Here is a 20,470-nt window from a genome sequence, read left to right on the forward strand (position 1 = left end):
AGTGTGTGCATAAATGTATCTTTCACACATACACTGTGTATGTTTGTACTATGCTGACTCCTTTTACCCCCCCCCCCCCCACACACACACACACTGTGAAACTGAGAAGAAAGTGACAAGGATCAGGCTGGTGTTCACTATCATTTTTCTCTACAGCTAATGATAACTGCAGATTACAACACTACACTTTGTGTGGAAAATAAGACAGAGAGACACTTTCAATCACCCCTGTACTATTCATTGTTTCTTTATTCTACCTCAGGGAACAGACAGAATTGCAGTGCCTTTGTCTATCTTTTCTTCAGTGAGAGCAGCAAAAATCTTTGCCTAAATTATTTTCTCTTTCTTTTTAAACATTTTAAAACCTTTTTATTTCACTTAGAGTTTCAGAAGACACAACCTTCCTTTCTGAAATCTGACACTGAACTGATCTTAAAATGGTGCCTGCACATGCTCAACCTTTCAGTGGATTTTGAGAAAAATGAGGAAGGCAGTATCACTTCATGCAGGTTCTAGTTATAGACTGGTAAAAAAATGCTTAACCTTGCTTGGTCCACCTCTAGTTGCATTGATGTCACTGTGACATTAATGGTTGCTTATTATTAATACTCTGCTTTCAGCACTTCAGAGTGGATTACATTCAGGTACTGTAGTTATTTCTCTACTAATCTAATAGGATCATTCATCAAAATGTGTTATGGTGTTAATTGTGTTACTGCATAGTGCAAATGGAAATTTTTTGAAGGGGTGGGATTCGGGAGGGATTGATGAGAGAGAGAGAGAGTGAAGGAGGGAAGGAGAAAGAGAACCTCTGGGTAGGTCTTCACAGTATTCACTATTTATGTCTCTATAAGAGGGCCAGCTAAAATCTCGAGGTGAGGTGTTGGTGGTGGCTTAGGGTTTAGGGGCCAGTTTTACATGCAGAGTGAGACATATGAACGCACAGTACACCTTGGTGAAGATTTGATGTCATTTGAAGTGTGAAAAGTCTCACAAAGTTGAGATTTCTACTATGTTCTCTCGCCCTAGCTTGATAGTACCCTGTTTTAGAGTCCATCAAGCTAGGGCAAGAGAATTTTGTAGAAATATCATCTTTGTGAAACTTTCCTCATGCCAAATGATGGCAAAATTCTCTTGCCCTAGCTTGATAGACTCTATAACAGGGTACTATCAAGCTAGGGCGAGAGAACATAGTAGAAATCTCAACTTTGTGTGACTTTTCTCAATCCAAATGACGTCAAATCTTCACAGAGTTGTACTGTGCTGTTCGTACATCTTACTCTGCATGCAAAACTGTCCCCTAAACCCCCACCAACATCTCACCTCGAGCTATAGTTGGCCCTCCTATAGAGATATAGGTAGTTGAATACTATGATGGGCTTATAAATAGGCTCTCTTGCTGTTGATATTACCTATGTGAAGTGCTATGTTAGCTTGTGGTGTGGTAATTCTAAAATAATCATAAACTTGCCCTTTTTTTTTTTACCACTGGCCTTATCCATGCATTATTATAGCGTTTTGGTAAATTGAGGGGTAAGTTTGTATCTGTGGCAACAGAGAGTACAGTGACTGAACCAATGTCACAACAAGTGACAGTGGGATTTGAACTGTAGTCTCCCTGGTTCAATGCATACTGTTCTAACCACTAGGCTACTCCTCCCTATCATGAATTGCCCTCATAAGAAAAAACAACAAGCTACCAGGTGTGGTTTTATTTTACCCGGAGACTAAAATAAGAAATGAAAACAAATGTAAACAACATTTTTGTTATTTTCATGGGTGCCCTCCATTTGTTTCAGGGGACCACGAATGAAATGAAAATGGCCTCATTCATCCCATTTTATCAATTTGGCTCAAATGAATGTACATCTCTAGAAACTGAAGATAAGCATGAAAAGAAAGCAGAGAGAAGCAAGAGAAAATATTAAAATATCCAAAGGAGGAGAGAACTGAAACAGAAAGGAAAAAGAAAGGAGAACACCACAAAAATGAGGAGGCAGAGATAAATCTAAGAGAAGACAAAAACCAAGCAGAGAGCAGAGGTCAGACAGCAAACTACAGGCACAGGTTGGAAAATTGTTTAATTTTAGCAAGGATTACCTGACTTGTTTTTCATGTGAAAGGTACTCTAAATAAAGGACTTCCTGAGAGAGGGGAAATAATTGCTACTTATCCTTCTTATTCATCCCTGTTGTCACTAGTGGAAATAAGATATTTTTCTGGAAAAGCAGTGGGGAGTTGGGGGCAAATACAAGAGAGCCATGCTGGCCTGTGGGCTGAAAATCTCCCTCTCAAAAATTGTTCCCTTTTGGCAGCTCTGAATCTAGTTTGCTATAATTAGCCTCTATACCTCTCTTTTCTTTGCATCCTCATTATGTCTCATTTAAAAATTCACCTACCTTCCTGATTCTGAATTTGATTTGTTTAATCTTACTTAGGTATTATGGGACTTTTTAAAATCAGTGCTCATTGCATGTCAAAATTTAGTTTTGCAGTTTGCAATGTGTCCACTAGGTGTCACTAAATCACAATTAATATTCATCATTTTAAATGATTATAGCAACCAAAAAATGTACTTCAACAAAATAGTACTTTATGAGAATTGTACTATAAAATGTAAGATAAAATTAAGTCTAAGTATTGGCTATTGTAACTTTTTATCCTTTTATAATATGATGAACTATCAGTTTAGTAATAGCCAAATTATTTGATGCTTTGCCATTTTAAAAATCATTTTTTCAGCTTGTCCAAGTAACTCAATGGAAAATACTGTGCACTGATATAAGTTATTTTCAGGGTTGATTCCTAGGCCATCCAGAGCTAAGCATGCTGTAGAGGTAGCATTCAAAGCCCCTGGTGGGAGAGAGTTTCAGCCACCACTCAGTGGTCTTATCCAGTCACCATACAAGCTGTGGCCCCTATTCCTACCATGGCGGGACTGAGTTCGGAGGGGATAATAAAAATAGGGGTAGCCATCCCGTAGCTGGATAGTTGAAAATGAAAGCTCATGGTGCATAATCCAAAAGATTAGGAAGAAACTGCAGGCCAATTCCCCCCTTCTCCCCCCCCCCCAAAAAAAAATTAGTATATTATGATTAATTTTTCTTAAATTTTTGATAGTGTAATTATTCAACACGTAAGAACTGATGGTGATTGGAAGTAATGTTACCATAGAGCACCAGGTCAGTAGGGAGAAGTCCTGATTTTACTCTCATTACATGTGTGGACTTGAAGTTCTAATTTTTTAAGATATAGGACCTATGGATGGGCAGGCAGGTCTAGTACCTGTCTGCCTGTAGTAGTATGGTGCCAGGCTCGCTTCATGGGCAGGCCTGGCTTGGTGGGGGAAAGGGGGTTGGTGGTGACTGGATTTTTCCAGTCCATTAGGATAGGCCAAATGGTTTGAATTTAAACCGCTGGGGATTTGGGAGCCAATTGGCTCCTGGATGCTGGGATGGTTGGGTAGTGGGCGGCGTTTGGACATTTTGGGGGTAGTGCGTGGCAGTGCCTGCCAATGCTGAAGCTGTTGCATCCCACCCACCCGCCCTTATTATAGTTGTTGTGGTTGGGTATGGTTTTGTCATCGCAGCTGGGGGAAGGGGCGGGTAGCCCGAGCCAGCTGGGGTTTCAGCCTGGTGTTGAACGGCTGGCTGACTTGACAGTGGTCATGTCAGGAATTCCTGTGAGAACAACTGGGTGCAGTTGTCCCACATACGGCTCCTTGCTGGATGGTGGCAGAGGTCTACTTGCACGGCTCCTTTGCTGGGAGGTGGCGGGGGTCATGGGTATGGTATTGTTAATGATGTTAACCTACAGGCTGGGTGGCCTGGTGGTGTCCATCTTGCTGGTTGGTGGCAGATGGACACTGTGGGTTTCTTATATTTGGCTCAGGCTCCTGGTTGTTACTTATAATAAAGCTGCGGCCTGTTTGATCCCACTCAGGTGTATGTGTATTTATTGGGATGATTTTCTGAAGGGGCGGATGTGGGAGAAGTGTAAGTCCTCGCTACCCATATTACAAATCCATGCAAGCAAAGGGTAGAAAACAAGGACTGACTCAATCTACCCTTAGGCAAATATGGTGTTATGTAGTAACTCTAATCAGAAGGTTCAATACATAGGCTGTATATGTCTGTTCCAGTCACCTTTGTTCAAATTAATCTTAGGTTTATAGCAATGGAGAGTTATTATCATCAGAGAGTTGTTTGATAGGCTGCAAAGACAGTGACATCAGGCAGCAGAGGCCAAAATGAATGCTGTTAGGGAGAATTGGGGGTAATGCCAGATGAATCCCATGCAGCACTTGGATGATGGTGATCCTGGAAGTTTCATTGCTCCCTCAAACATTCTTGTTCCTTGATGTAGGCCAGTGGTCCCCAAACCTGTCCTGGAGGGCCACCAGCCAGTCGGGTTTTTGGGATATCCACAATGAATATGCATGAGAGAAAATTTGCATGCATAACATGCAAATTTTCTCTCATGCATATTCATTGTGGATATCCCAAAAACCCGACTGGCTGGTGGCCCTCCAGGACAGGTTTGGGGACCACTGATGAAGGCTTTGGAAGCCCATTTGATTCTTGGAGTACTACAAGTTCTCTAACTATAAAAGGAAAATAAAATACCTCTCTATACTGATTTCCTCATAGTCTCTATAAGGCAGTATGCCTGACATAACATGTATATGCACTATGCTTAACTGTCCTTAATAAGCTAAATATAAAAATAAAACAAATCTACTTTAATTATTTCACTAAAATTGCTATCACCTAATTCAAGTATATTTTAAACCTGGTTGTTTGAAAATTAAGGAGGGAAAAAAGAAACTTTAGATTGTGACTATAGTTATTTTTGGGGTTACTATGTTTAATCTCCCTGTTATTGAGCTGTTAAATGTTTATGTTTTTGCCAGTATTTGTATTATACATTTTTACTGTAGCTAATATGTAACATTGTGGGCTGCCTTGATAGTTTTCATAAAGAAGGCATTTTGTCCTGACGTGTTACTTCCCAATTAGGGAGGGACATATAGAACACAGCTCAGGCTGTTATGAATACCAGTTTCTCCCATCAATGCTTATGTAATACATTCCATGGTAGCAATTTTCGCTATGTAGTTCTCCTATTCTTTAACATATCCAATTGTGGAGAAATCTTGCAAAAGAAGGTGATGATTGTACGACCAGGATTAAATGCAAAGTCAGTTGTTTAGGTTTTTTTTTTTTAATTACTTGATTTCCTATAGGCCTAATTAACATAACATAACTGAGGGGGTCTCATCCAGTTTTAGTTTTACAATTTGCCATCAATATTTCTTTGCATCTCTTGTTAATGTTTCTCCACATCATTGCTGGTCCACAACATATGCATGTAATCCCCCTCATTTCTGTACAGTCTTCAACATAAAGGACTAGAGTTCCTAAATCTCATGCAATATAATGGCAATATAATAACAAATTACCTGGACCAGATGGTATATACCCGAAGGTTCCGAAAGAAATCCTGGTTAAGGCCTTGGTATTGGGACCCAGCCTCCAGTCCAGGCTGTGGCATGGAGCTCTGGCCTAGGCTGAGGCCCAGGCTTTGGGAACCAGTCCTTGGGCTGAGTCCTGGCATCAGGCCTGGGTCCAGGTCGAGACACTGGCATCGGGATCCAGCCTCTGGATCATGTTGTGGCATCTGGCTTGGGCCCAGGCTCTGGCCTAGGCCAAGTCTCAGGCATCAGGACCCAGCCTCCAGCTGGGCCCTGGCATTGGGCCTGGGTTTGGGTCAAGGCCTTGGCATCGAGACCAGTCCTCCAGGCTGGGCTACGGCATTGGGAGCTCCAGCCTTGGTTGAGGCTTGGCCTTACATAGGCCGAAGCCAAGGTTGCTGTGACTTGCAGTGTCTCTGGCCTATGCAAGGCTAAGGCTTTTGCTTGGGCCTAGGCCTCACTGGTGGATCCCCACCGGACTGGGTAAGTGGGAGCTGGGGGGATCTTGGCCCTGGCATTTTTTTCAGGTGGATGGGTGATAGGGACAGAAGGGACAGGAAGCCTTGGGAGGCCCCATTTTTATTTTTTTTATCTGTTTTTCATTTTTTTTTAAATATTTGAATCATTTTTCTCCACACATTTCTACGAACCAACATTCATGGGAAAAAAGCCTCCCAATTGGGCAGAAAAACAAAAACACATTTTTTTTCCCTGCACACCCCTAATAGTAAGTACCATAAGGGAATTTGAAAAGAAAATTGAAGACAGCAGGAGCAGAGGCAGAACCACTGAAAGGCACCATGAGGCTTGGAGCAGCAGGAGCACTGGAACTGAAAGTTTCAAACCATAGGTGCAGAGAAGACAGTAAGAGGCATGGCAACAATAATTTAAGGCTCTGTGAGGAAGAATAACAGCCAAAGCACCTAAAGTGGAACAAAGGATACCATCAATAGTGACACGTGCACCACAAAGCACATAAATAGCAACAAAGGGAACCAACAATAATGGCATGAATAGAACAAGGCTTTTAAAGATGAGCAAAGGTCACCCACAATAGTGGCATGAATGCCACAAGGAAACAAAAGTCACTAGCAATGGCAAGAACACCACCACACACCTAAAGAAGAGCAAAGGGTGCCACAGCAGAGGCATGTGCACCATAATGCACAGGGAGAAGTGAGACTTAGCAGTAGAGGCAGCAAAAACAGTGGCACTGCCTATGAAAAGGGGTTTGTCTTTTTTTACAAGTAGTGTTGTTGTGTGTACTTCTCTTAGTCACTGTTCTCACATACACACACCAGTGTGGAGACTGTCTCACATACACACATACAAACACACACAGGTGGAGACTGCAGTGTATATAGGTATACACTGTCCAATTCAAAAGCATGTCACTGCTGCACTGCAAGGGCCTACCAAAGAGTGTCTTGCTGTACCTGGTAGTGACACTCCCCCCCCCCCCCCCCCCCAGAGATGACACAGTTTATGGAAAAGGAGCATGCCATAATACTGGCATGAACATCACAAGGCACCTACAGAGGAGCAAAGGATACCAACAATAGTGGCATGAGCAACACAAGGCACCTAAAGAGCAGCAAGGCAGCTGCAATAGAGGCATCAAATCCCCCAAGGCATAGAGTTTGAGGCATGGCAAACAGTGATGGGACACCAAACCCCACAAGAGGCAGAGTGTAGGATATGTCAAACAGCACAAAGGCAACAAAATACACAAAACATAGCAGCCCTAGTCAGGCCAGTGACATACACACACTCAGAAATTCATTGCCACCCCCTGAAAGGTTTCCTCAAGAATGGAAGCAAAACTTGAATCAGACAGAAGAACAACCTCACATGTAACCCGACCGTCCTATCAGGTTACCAGTAAGCCTTGGGACATGTCATGGTAGTGCAGTTAGTGAGGGAATAATTAGAGGAGGTGCATCCACTCCCCTTAAGGGTGCTGGAATGGATGTCCCACTTCAGAGGTTTCAGAGCAGCGCTCTGCCAAGAGCTCTGGGGGGCAGTATAGATTTGCAGTTAAGGAAGATGGTTGGAGATTTTATGTAGGTAGATTTTGGGCCTACTCTTGGGTCTCTGGCCCTCTTAGCTGGCAGTCTGCGAGTAAGGTTGGGGATTTCCCTACCTAGCCACTCCCTAGTTGGTAAGGGTTTCCTCATGGGAATTTTGTGGAATTTTGGACTTTTACGTTGTGGGAGCCTTGTTGGACCCCTGCACCTTTCCTGGATTCAGGGAACGGGGAACCCTGTGTTTGGGATGCTCAGGGACAGGGAAGACCTGCCCTCCAAGGAGGCGGTTTCAAGGTGCAACTCTGGTATTTTTTTCCTTTTTGGGGACTTGTTGAAGGTATGGGAGGATGTGTTTTTCTGTGAAGATACAGTTCCAGCTTGGATTCCTCCCAAAAGGAAGAGATCGACGGACTGTGAGTAAGAGACTTTTGAAAATAATTGAGGACACCCATCAGGAGATTCCACACCCTTGGGAAAGAGGTGCAAAGAAGAGCTAGCCAGGGTCCCAGTCCTCAAAGGGTTTATAAAGTCTTTTACGGCCCCAACCGTGCAGGACAGGCTCACTGGGGTGGGATTACGTGCACAAAAAAAAATACCAAAAACAAAAAGCCATTACATGCCAAACAAACTTATAGGCAAGGATAAGGATTTATCAGTTAGTCCCCACACCTGTTCTATCTACCACTAGTGAGCTGCCCTTTCCACTTCCCAGGAGAAGCCAACACGCTAAGCACCAGGTTGAAAAAAAAATGATGAAAGTTTGATTCTGACATGTGAAATAGCAGGTGTGAAAATGTTCATGCCATCTAGATTATGTACACGCATATGTTCTTTATAAAATAGCAAACCTCCAAATACTCCCACTTTGTACGATCAGACTTTCCTGTGTGAACATGAAAGTTTGCATGTGCTTTGCTTGGTTTTTAAAGTCGCTTGTATGTACAAGGTGTTTTGTTTACCACATGAAAGTCCTTTGAAAAATTTCTGTGAAGGTTGTACCTGAGGAAATGGAGGATGATGTGACTTGAAAAAAGGAGTGTCAGCCAGAAAAGCAAGATCTGAGCCCTGGTTTTTTTTCCCGGTTCTCAGACTGCTGCTCTATTTACAGGTTACTGCTGGCTGACAAGCAGGTTTTCAAATGGGATACTCTTCAAACAAGGAAGCTGGGTATCCCTAGTTTTAAATGGGACACACAAATTCCTTATTTGAAGAGCTATCCCCACAAATACTAAATCCTTTCAAGGAACTCCTCACGCCATTTCAACTGACATCGGTCTCACCTTCAGTCATCATGATTAATTAAAAAAATGATTTATAAATATGGTCTCTGGTATGGGGAAACAGGCCAAGATCATTGGCTGATGTCAACTTCTCATATCATTAACATGTGACACTTACCAATGGTACTACAGAGTCACGCAGCTTGTCAGTCTTAATAAAATCTATTTTCGGCACAGGTAGCCAACCTGAAACACATGGCTTGAACAGCAGGAAATTGCAAAAACCCTGTAGTCTCCTGGGTCTAAAACAAACATTGGACCTAAATAGCCCCAAGAGAAAACAAGGCAGCTAAGTCACAGGTCACTGGCCCATCCCCTGCAACTTCCAGAGGCCTTGCTGAATTTCATAAAGAGGAATACTCCTAAAATTGTGATATGTTAAACAAAATAACTGTTGCTCACACCATTCAGTTATCCTACATGGAGAATTAGGCCTTTCAGACTTATTTAAGCCAGATGTGCTACATGTGTTATTTCAAATATTCATAAGAACATTAGAAATTGCCTTGCTGGGTCAGACCAAGGATCCATCAAGCCCAGCATCCTGTTTCCAACAGTGGCCAATCCAAGTCACAAGTACCTGGCAAGTACCCAAACGTAAAGTAGATCCCATGCTACCGCTGCCAGCAATAGCAGTGGCTATTCCTCAAGTCAACCCATAAGAACATAAGAAAATGCCATACTGGGTCAGACCAAGGGTCCATCAAGCCCAGCATCCTGTTTCCAACAGTGGCCAATCCAGGCCATAAGAACCTGGCAAGTACCCAAAAACTAAGTCTATTCCATGTAACCATTGCTAATGGCAGTGGCTATTCTCTAAGTGAACTTAATAGCAGGTAATGGACTTCTCCTCCAAGAACTTATCCAATCCTTTTTTAAACACAGCTATACTAACTGCTCGAACCACATTTTCTGGCAACAAATTCCAGAGTTTAATTGTGCGTTGAGTAAAAAAGAACTTTCTCCGATTAGTTTTAAATGTGCCCCATGCTAACTTCATGGAGTGTCCCCTAGTCTTTCTACTATCCGAAAGAGTAAATAACCGATTCACATCTACCCGTTCTAGACCTCTCATGATTTTAAACACCTCTATCATATCCCCCCTCAGTCGTCTCTTCTCCAAGCTGAAAAGTCCTAACCTCTTTAGTCTTTCCTCATAGGGGAGTTGTTCCATTCCCCTTATCATTTTGGTAGCCCTTCTCTGTACCTTCTCCAAGCAGTCAATAGAACTTTCCTCCAAGAACCTATCCAAACTTTTATAAACCCAGCTACACTAACTGCACTAACCACATCCTCTGGCAACACATTTCAGAACTTAATTGTGCATTGAGTGAAAAAGAATTTTCTCCGATTAGTTTTACAATTACTACCTGCTAACTTCATGGAGTGCCCCCTAGTCCTATTATCCAAAAGAGTAAATAACCGATTCACATCTACCCGTTCTAGTCCTCTCATGATTTTAAAGATCTATCATATCCCCCCTCAGCCGTCTATTCTCCAAGCTCCTAACCTCTTTAGCCTTTCCTCATAGGGGAATTGTTCTATCCCCTTTATCATTTTGGTTGCCCTTCTTTGTACCTTCTCCATCGCAACTATATCTTTTTTGAGATGCGGTGACCAGAATTGTACACAGTACTCAAGATGAGGTCTCACCATGGAGTGATACAGAGGCATTATATTATTTTCTATTTTATTCATCATTCCCTTCCTAATAATTTCTAACATTCTGTTTGCTTTTTTGACTGCTATAGCACACTGAGCTGATTTTAATGTATATTATCCACTATGATGCTTAGATCTTTTTCCTGAGTGGTAACTCCTAATATGGAACCTAACATTGTGTAACTACAGCATGGGTTATTTTTCCCTAAATGCAATACCTTGCACTTGTCCATGTTAAATTTCATCTGCCATGAAATGCTAAATAAAGTTTTTGATTTGCAGATCATGATCCTTGAACCTAATGATTTATGGTTCTCTTAATTAGTTTTTTGAAAGTCTACTCATCATGTTGCAGATTGTTTTGTGGGTCAAGGTTTTAAGGAGTTCTGATTAATACAGAGTGATCTGACTGTAATACAATATCTACAGTAATTTTGTACTCTGAAGTACATAATTTAAAATTATTTAAAAGAATTGTATTTCTCACAAATATGTTTATTAGAAATACATTTAAAAATAGGGAAACAATATTTCCAAAGAGAATGTACATCTGCCAGAGTAAAAGCAGTCATTGTAATACATTTTTAGTTGATTTAAAATCTTACCAGTCTCAGTACTACATCTGGAGGAATGCATTCTTGTAGTTCAAACTGGTGTTTCTTTTATAATTTTTTTTGTTAAATGATTTCCATATTTTTAAGTTGTTTATCAATATTTAAACTTCTCCATACTGACTAAGAACTTTGTTTTTAATATTTTATCATTCTAAAGTGAAATAATTATTTTTCTCTGGCTTTGAAGAAGCAAAATTACTACAGTTCATGTGTTCTAAAGGTTTCATCAGAAAGTGCCAATTGTTTCTGTTCTGAACAATAAATGAATAACTTGTGAAATAACCCAGTTATTGGACTGCCTTCTTTACAGATTTTCCTCTGTTTTCAATAACTCAGACTGGTAACTGTGATAATTTTCCTGGATGATTCATGGGTTAATACAAAACAGCTTTCAGGAAAGTAGAAATAAGTTGTCAACATGGATTTCTGCAAAGATGTTTTAATATTTTAGAACATCGCAGAGGAAAACATTTTAATTTAGTCCAGAGGATTCATAAGGTTATTAACACTACAAGTTTAGCTGAACTGGAAATGTGCTTGAACTTCATCTTAAGGTTATGAAAACTAGTGAAGAGCAGGTACTTCAGTTCCTAGGGTCATTTATTTTTTTGACTCTTCTAAGACTAAAAATGAAGGTTGTGTTATCAGTTGTGATGCAGACACCTGTTTCTGTGATCTGTACTGGGGCTACTTCGTAATGAACTACATTATATTTGAATTTGTAATAGCAACTTAGGGCTCAGTTCACTCAAATTTATTTCAGCCTCTGGAGTGAACTTTTACACTGAAAAAAAAGTTCAGCATTACTCTAAAATATATTTATCGTGCAGAGGAGGAAGAGTCATCCTAGATGCTCCATTAATGTTCTCCACTCCACCCACAAACATTTATTAACCCCACTACATATTTTATTTGCCTCATACAGCCCCAAAACAAACTTAATTACTCATGCTGTAGGCTGCTAAAAGACCAAAGGACAATCTCTGTACCTAGATAGCGCTCATTATTTTCTATGAACTGTTTTTAGCACTTGCAAATGTTCATTCCCATTTATTATAAATTGTTGAAGTAATGTTCTATTTCAGTGTTATCTTACTGCAAACAGCCCTTTGATGTTTAGTATCTGCCAGTAATGTCCATAAAGCATGTCCAGAATGTCTTTGGCACTTTCTTTTTGGCAGAGCACTATCAAATCAGCAAATGCCCTCCTTTCTAAGTCAAAGCAAACTTCAAGTTGCTTTAGAAAGAAACCATCCTGATATTTGCATGCAAAATAACTAAAAAAATACAATATCTGCATTTCAATCAGAGTTCAAAACTTGACAAAAAGAGGATAACTTTAGAAAAATTGTGTGCAAGCCCATATTCCCACATGCTTATGCTCATGTATTTTGTTTCATGCGCACACATTTGTGTGCATGATATAAAATCTGAGCAACTTTTAACATACACATTGCATGTGGATATTTGTTTATATTTATACATTTGCATGTTTGTGCGCAACTTTGCACATGAACTGTGCATGTGTGTGCTTCTGCAACACACAATTGCTGGTTCTTCTGGAGCGGGTTTAGTCAGCCATGCCATCACTACTGAGCAGCCCAATTTAACTGCCAGGGACATTGCCCGCCTGGTGCCCCTGGTGGTGAAGCATGACTGCCAGGGACACTGCCCGCCTGGTGCCCCTGTACCACATCCCTGGGATGCAGTGGAATGTGCACTGCAATAAGGAGGCCTGGAACCTCCTTAGGTGCCTATTTAACCACAGAGCTTCCTACCCATGTGGGGAAAGTAGAATGTGGGTTATTAGGGTGGGGGAAGGTTAGGGTGGGCATGTGGGGTCACTAGGAAAGCTCTAGGTCTGTAAGATTGGGGATGGGGCAACTTAGGGTATGACTGGTGGGTTACTAGGGGGTCCAATGTTGCCTACAAATTGGGCAAGAGACAATAGGTATGTCTGAATACAGTAACATATGTACGTTCCATTAATAGCATGAGCTGTGTATATTTGTTGCCAATATAATATAAGGCAAGAGTGAAATTGTTGGCAAGGATAACAAGGAATGGCTTAAACCAATACTCACAAGTATATTAAAGATGCAATTGTAAGCTAGATCTTTCTAGGGTCATGTCATAGATTTAATAGAAATCCAAATGGGGCAGGAGTGATTCCTAGGTACACTTGCTCTGCTTGGTAGATATTTTTAAATGGCACCAGTTGGCCTGAGTCTGATGTAATTTTGTTGTATGGTGGTACCTCTGTGTTTCCATACAACAAAATAGAACAAACCACGGGGCCAGCCGGTGCCATTTTGACTAAGAGCCCAGAGGAGCAGGAACATCTGGGGACCACTTCTGTTCTATTTGGATTTCTTAAAATCCATGGATGAGGGAAGATGAGTCTGGGGCGGGTGGGGGGAGAATAAAAATAGGCTTTGAGGGACCCTTTATTATTATTAACATTTTTGTGGTGCCAACACTGTCTTTTTCTGCAGGGGAATAGGGACCCTAGCTCCCTCTTTCATTTTTGTTCATTAGGTATTGGTTTACCTCCTTTCAAATAAATGAAAGAAATGAAATAAACCATAAACAAAATTAAAAACAGAAAATGAAAACAAAACCAAATGAAAAATATTTAAATGCATACCCCTAGTTATTTCAGCAGCACCCTGAAAGCTACTGCTTCCTCCCCACCTTTATCATCGTGCCCCCATGGCCTCCACATATATCCCCCCCAGCAAAGGTGTTGTGATCAGCAGGGGCCGAACTCCATAGCCGACCACACCTATCAGCAGTGGCAGAGGCAGGTCTCTTCAGTACTCTCTGTGCGGTCCTCATCATCAGCTAAGGCAGTAGGGTGCCAGCAACATGGCTCCCATAGGAGCAGCCTTAGCCCCAGTCTAACACAGGCACTTGGCTCCTCCCCCCACTTATAGGGGCAGCAACAGGAAGTAGTTCCAGGCTCCCAGGAATCACTTCCTCACCCAGGACTATATAAGGAGGCTTCTGAAGGATTGACAGTGCCTTGCAATAGGTCCAGCTTGATGTGTTTCCTGCCTTGTGTTGATTTCTGCTTTGGATATGGGACTCTGCCTTGCCTGCCACCTGCCTCTGACCCTGCTTTGGATACTGGACTCTGCCTTGCCTGCCGCCTGCCTCTGACCCTGCTTTGGATACTGGACTTTGCCTTACTTGCCGCCTGCCTCTGACCCTGCTTTGGATACTGGACTTTGCCTTGCCTGCCGCCTGCCTCTGACCCTGCCTTCGATACTGGACTTTGCCTTGCTTGCCGCCTGCCTCTGACCCTGCTTTGGATACTGGAATTTGCCTTGCTTGCCGCCTGCCTCTGAGCCTGCTTTGGATACTGGACTCTGCCTTGCCTGCCGCCTGCCGCCTGCTGCCTGCCGCCTGCCTCTGACCCTGCCTTGGATGCTGGACTTTGCCTTGCCTGCCGCCTGCCTCTGGTCCTGCTTTGGATACTGGACACTGCCTTGCTTGCCACCTCCCTCTGACCCTGCTTTGGATACTGGACTTTGCCTTGCCTGCTGCCTGCCTCTGACCCTGCCTTTGGAAACTGGACTTTGCCTTGCTTGCTGCCTGCCTCTGACCCTGCTTTGGATACTGGACTCTGCCTTGCCTGCTGCCTGCCTCTGACCCTGCCTTGGATACTGGACTCTGCCTTGCCTGCTGCCTGCCTCTGACCCTGCCTTGGATACTGGACTTTGCCTTGCTTGCCGCCTGCCTCTGACCCTGCCTTGGATACTGGACTTTGCCTTGCCTGCTGCCTGCCTTTGACCCTGCTTTGGATACTGGACTTTGCCTTGCCTGCTGCCTGCCTCTGACCCTGCTATTGATACTGGACTTTGTCTCTTTGCTGCCTGCCTTGACTCTGGACTGTCTATACCACTGCCCTGCTGGTAACTCTGGCTGCTGGCCCTGAGGTTCATCTCCTGCTGCCGAGGAGCCATGGTAAGCCTTTTTACCTTGTAATTGCGGCCCAAGTGTTCACCAATTCATTGAATTGTAACAAAAGGAGCCCCCTGCACAAATTGCAGTCCTGTGAAAAGTCCAATCTCATGGTGCCCACTGCCTGGCCTGCTCCTCATGCCCGGTCTCTCTGATTGGTTCAATGATTTGCTGAATTGTTGGGTCACTGTTGCTGCCTGGCTTGCTGCTCCTGCCTTGCCTCTCTCCTGGTTATATTGGGGTGTTTTCTCCCCCCAAAAAACAACCACAGTAGCAAAATTGAAGGGAGCAACCATTATTTCAAATAATTTTTATTGTACATGTTTACAAGTTACAATTTACTGGACATACCATGTAAAACATCTTCAATCATAAAAAGCTTCCCAAAAACATTGATTGGGAAATCAAGAAAATGTCTTGAAAAGATATATTTGTGGATGTTCTAAGTATCAACAAAAATCCCCCTGAGGAAGTTAAGTGTGTTAGTAAAATGGGGGCCTCTGTTGGGGTTATGAATGGAGGTGTGGGTGTGGTTTTGTTGGTATGAGTGTGTTACCTTCTGTTCACTTACCAACAAAAAACAAAACCTTCACCTTCCTTTTTCCTCCCTGGATGCCTTGAAATCTTGGAACCTTACTGCTGCTGCCTGGCCTGACCCTCAAGCCCTTTCATCTGGGTCAGCACCATACTGTGTTGTTGGGTCACCGTTGCTGCCTGGCTTGCTCCTCCCTGCCACATTTTCAGTTGTTTTGATGCAGCTCCTTTTGCTGCTTCACTCTGCACTCTCTGTAGGGATGTTGATTCCACTCTTCTTGCTATCTTACCCCTCAGTCTATGTGTGGCAGTATTGATGTTTCCCCTCTTCCTCAGCCAGTCTGTGTCTGAGGGTGTTGATACCACTCCTTTTGATGCTTCCCATCTCTCAGAGTCTTGGGAGTTGATGCCACTTTGCTTGCTGCCATACTCCTCACTTTATACCTTATTAGTATTATGGAACTCTTCTTTCTACCTTACCCCTCAATCATTGTTTTGAAGTGTTGATGTCACTGTATTTGTTTCCATACACCTCACTTCATGCTACTGTTTGCTCCACTTTCCCCTCTCTGGGTGTCTTGGGGTTATCATGCCACCTATTTTGCTTCTTTGCCCTTCTTAAATGCCATAAAGTGTTCATTCCACTGCTGATGATGCCCTTTGGCCATCTGTAGGATCTTCTGGGTGTTTGTGTGCTACTTTTGCCCTTTAGGTGCCTGGGGTATTCATGCCACTCTTTGTGGACCTTTGCTACTTTCTCAGTGCTGTGGAGTGTTAATGGCATTATTACTGATACCATTTGCTCCTCTTTTGGTGCCTTGGGCTGTAAACGTTGTTGTTGTTGTTGTTGTTTCCCTTTCCTCATCTCATGATGTTTTATAATGTTCCCAACACTGTTTGTGATGCTTTGCCTCTCTCATGGTCCCTTGGATTGTTCAAGACACTCTTTGTTCTGTGTTTTGCCCCTCTCATGGTACCTTGGACCATTCATGTGACTGTTAATGTCACTTTTCCTCACTCTTGGTGTCTTGGAGTGCTGTTCCCTCTGATGCAGTAGGATGAATTGCTTCCCCCTTTGACTTTAATAGGAATAAATGAAACAAATGAACATGGGAACCAAAATGAACAAAACAAATAAAAAATGGCAACCAAACTGAAATAACAAATCAAACTGAACATTTTTCTGAACATACTCTAATTGGCAAATTGCAACCCTGTCCAAACTAGGATGCCAATTCATCAGAATCAAACTTGGATCGAAAGGCTTTAGCTCATTAAATCTAAGCCATCTGCTGTTTGACATGAATCTCTATATTCATCTCATTTGTATTTTTCTTTTACATTTCAGATTCATGATTCAAAACATTTGAAAATTTACATTGTCTATGAATACTCTGAATGTTTTCAAGACTAAGAGCATTTGCATATTTCTTAAAGAGCTCAAATAATTACAAAAGTGAAAAAAACTCATGGAGTATATTCTATTCGAACATATATTGAATGCTATCACGATTCAGGATGGTGAGCACTTGGACCGCTGTTCAATTGTCACAGTCTAGTGTGTGCGAATACAAAACAGGCCTCGCCAGGCAGAGACTGACATGTTACCAACTATGGTCAGGTCAGCCAACATCCAGGCAGAAACAGAAGGCAGGCTAAGGTCAGGACTAGCAGTTTTCAAGCAGAGACAAGGAGACAAGCTGAGGTCAGGGCAGGCAGCAAAGCAAAGCAATGTCGAAGGTCAGGCTGGGTCAACATGGAGAAGTCAGTGCAAGACAGAGAAATAGAAGGGCAGGCAAGAGGACATGAACAAGACAAGGAGGGAAGCAGGCAAGGTCAGAAACATTTGAACCATGGCAAACAGGCAGGAAGACAAGCAGGAGTCAGGATCAGGAATGATGACAACACTTAGGCAGAGGAATCCATGAAAAGACCTGTTACTGAGGCATTGGCTAGATGCACTGAGCTTCCTTCTAGCTCAAGCTAGTAATGATGTCGTCAGCCAGCAGCACAGGAAATCCCAGATGCAGGGTCTATAAAGGCTCAGAGTTTGTGATCTGCCTTCTAGTCAGAGTCACAGAGTACAGCACAATGTCGGAAGTTATGTTGAAGGAGCTTGCAGCAAGAAGGTGCTGCTGGGAAGGTCAGGGGCATTATAGTACCCCCTCTTAAGCCCCTCCCCAGGGTTGTCTAACCTAGGCTTGTGGGAGAAGAGTTCATAGAATTTCTTGACCATTTTAGGAGCACAGAGATTGGATGCTATTTCCCATGTCCTTTCTTCTGGACTATAACTTTCTAGTCACTTAAGTAATGGAGCTGACAAATTAGGAATTGAAGATATCATTAACTTCAAATTCAGTATCAGGATTGACTGTAATGGTGGGCATGGGGTCTTATTGGTAATTCTGCTTGAATCAAGGGTTTAAGTAGAAAAACATGAAAGGTGCTATGGATGCAGAGAAATGGAGCGAACTTGATTTGGTAAGTTGATTTGCCTCAGTACTTGGTAAGGTCCAATGATTTTGGGTGAGAATTAAATGAAGAGTACTTTGAGAGAAATGTATCTTATACTAAGCCACATTTTATTTCCAAGAAGGAATTGGAGGCTGGCCTATGCCTCTTGTAAACATAGCGTTTATAACGCTCGGTGGCTCTTGTAAGAAGGGCTTGGCTCTTCTTCCAGATTTCCTGCAGATTGCATGAGAATTGTTCTGCTGCTGGAGTTTGAGGACAGTCAGAGGGGCAGAGGTACTCTAGGGCACCTGCTAAATACTATATGGAACAGAGAGGACATAAATAACTTGCTGACATGATTGTTATAACAGAATTCTGTCCAGGGGAGTAACTGAATCCAATCATTTTGTCGGGCTGAGACATAAATTCTTGAGAATTTGTTTTTCTCTTTCCGTCTGGACATTGGACTGGGGATAGTGGACCGAAGAGAAATCCAAAGCTATATTCAAGTTCCTGCAGATGCCACACCAGAATCTAGATGTGAATTGCACCCCTTGGCCACTCACAGTCTGGTAAATTTTAAAAGAAGTGTGCATGCGAATGTTATAAAATGTGATACCCGTGCGCACATGTGCACCCGATTTTATATTGGCATGCCCATGTGTGCATGGTGGCACATAAGGGAGGGATTTTCTTAAAAAGCATGCGGCGACGCAATCAGGGCATCCCCAGTTCCCTATCCCCCTATCTACTCTTTCTCCCTTTTCCCCTCTACTCTCCAACCCCTAACCCCCCCATAACTATTAGAATTTTTTTGTTTTACAACTTACTTCATCTTGCAAGGTGAAGTAAGTTGTGCATGCAAAATGGCACTGTTCCAGCTGGCCCCTGCCCCGCTCCCAACTCGCCCATACCCCACCCCCAGCCTGCCCCTTTTTGCTCTGCTGGCACTTCTGCATGTACCGGCATATATGCGTGTGGCCGGGCCATTTTGAAAATGTGCTCAGCCCGGCCACGTGCGTAACTGCCGGGATTTCTGTGTGCTGGCATTTTAAAATCGACCTTAATGTGTTCTGAGAGTCCTTGCAATCTGAAAATATTTTATACGAAGTGTTGGACAAGAGACACTGCTGTAGGCAGAGTTTTTTGAGGGGAACAAAGTGGGTCATCTTATAGAACAGGTTGACAGCCACCCACATGACCATACATCCTGCAGAGATGGTTAAACCTGTAATAAAGTCCATTGAGATATGACTCCAGGGTTTTTTGGGTACTGGTAGTGGTTGGAAGAGGCTCCAAGGACATTGGTGGTAGTTTTATTCTGGAAACAGTTCTCATAGGAAGCTATGTATAATCAGACATCTGTAATCAAGTTGGGTCATCAATAATGGTGTGAGATGATCTCCACAGTCTTGTATATGCCTTGATGGCCAACTATCTTAGAATCATGGGCCCATTTGAGAATTCTGTCTCAGAGGTGTTTGGGTATCATGGTCTTCCCTAGTGGAATAAAAACAGTTATCAATGGGGTGGTAGCAACCAGTTTAGCCAGATCAATGATATACTGTGGGTCAGGAGAGGTGTCTTTTGGGTCAAAGGACCTGGAGAAGACATTGGCCCTAGCATTTTTCTCTGCCAGTTGGTAGGTAAGCCAAAAATTGAAATGTTTGAAGCATAAAGACCATCTGGCCTGGAGAAGGTTGTCTTCTGATGGTCTGCAGGTAAAAAACATTCTTGTGATCAGAAAAAATGGTAAATGGGTGAGCTGCACTCTCCAGGAGGTGGCACCATTCCTCTAGAGCCAGTTTTAAGGCGAGTAATTCCTTATTGCCTATGCCATACTTCCCTTCAGCAGGTGAGAACTTCTTGGCAAAAAAGCACAGAAGTCTACCATTGTGTGCAGGCTAGGCGAGTACAGCACCTGCACTCACTGAGGAAGAATCTACTTCCAAATAGAAAGGTCAGGAGGTGTCCAGTCAGTGTAAGATGGGAGCAGATGAGAAGGTGGACTTCAGGTGATTAAAAGCTTGGATCGCCTCAGGTGGCCAGTTCATGGTGTTGGCCCCCTTCTTGGTAAGGATGATGAGAGAAGCGGTGATAGTGGAGTACCAATGAATAAACTGCCTGTAGTAATTGGCAAAGTCTAAGAATCATTGTATCGCTTTAAGATCTACAGGCTGAGACCAATCCAGAATCACTGACAGCTTGAAGGGGTCCATCTGGAGACTCTGAGCAGTAATAATGTATCCCTGGAAGGGTATTTCAGACTGCTGGAAGGAACACTTCTCTAGTTTAATGTAAAGACCATGGTCTTGTAACCTTTGGAGAACCCTTTTCACATGACTGTGGCGTATTTGAAGAGAAGATGAATAGATTAAGTTATTTTCTATGTAGACGTTAACACAAGTGTACAGTAGATTCAGGAATATATCATTAACAAAGTTTTGGAAAACTGCTGGG

This window comes from Rhinatrema bivittatum, chromosome 9, assembly GCF_901001135.1.
Source record: "Rhinatrema bivittatum chromosome 9, aRhiBiv1.1, whole genome shotgun sequence".
Lineage (NCBI taxonomy): Eukaryota > Metazoa > Chordata > Amphibia > Gymnophiona > Rhinatrematidae > Rhinatrema > Rhinatrema bivittatum.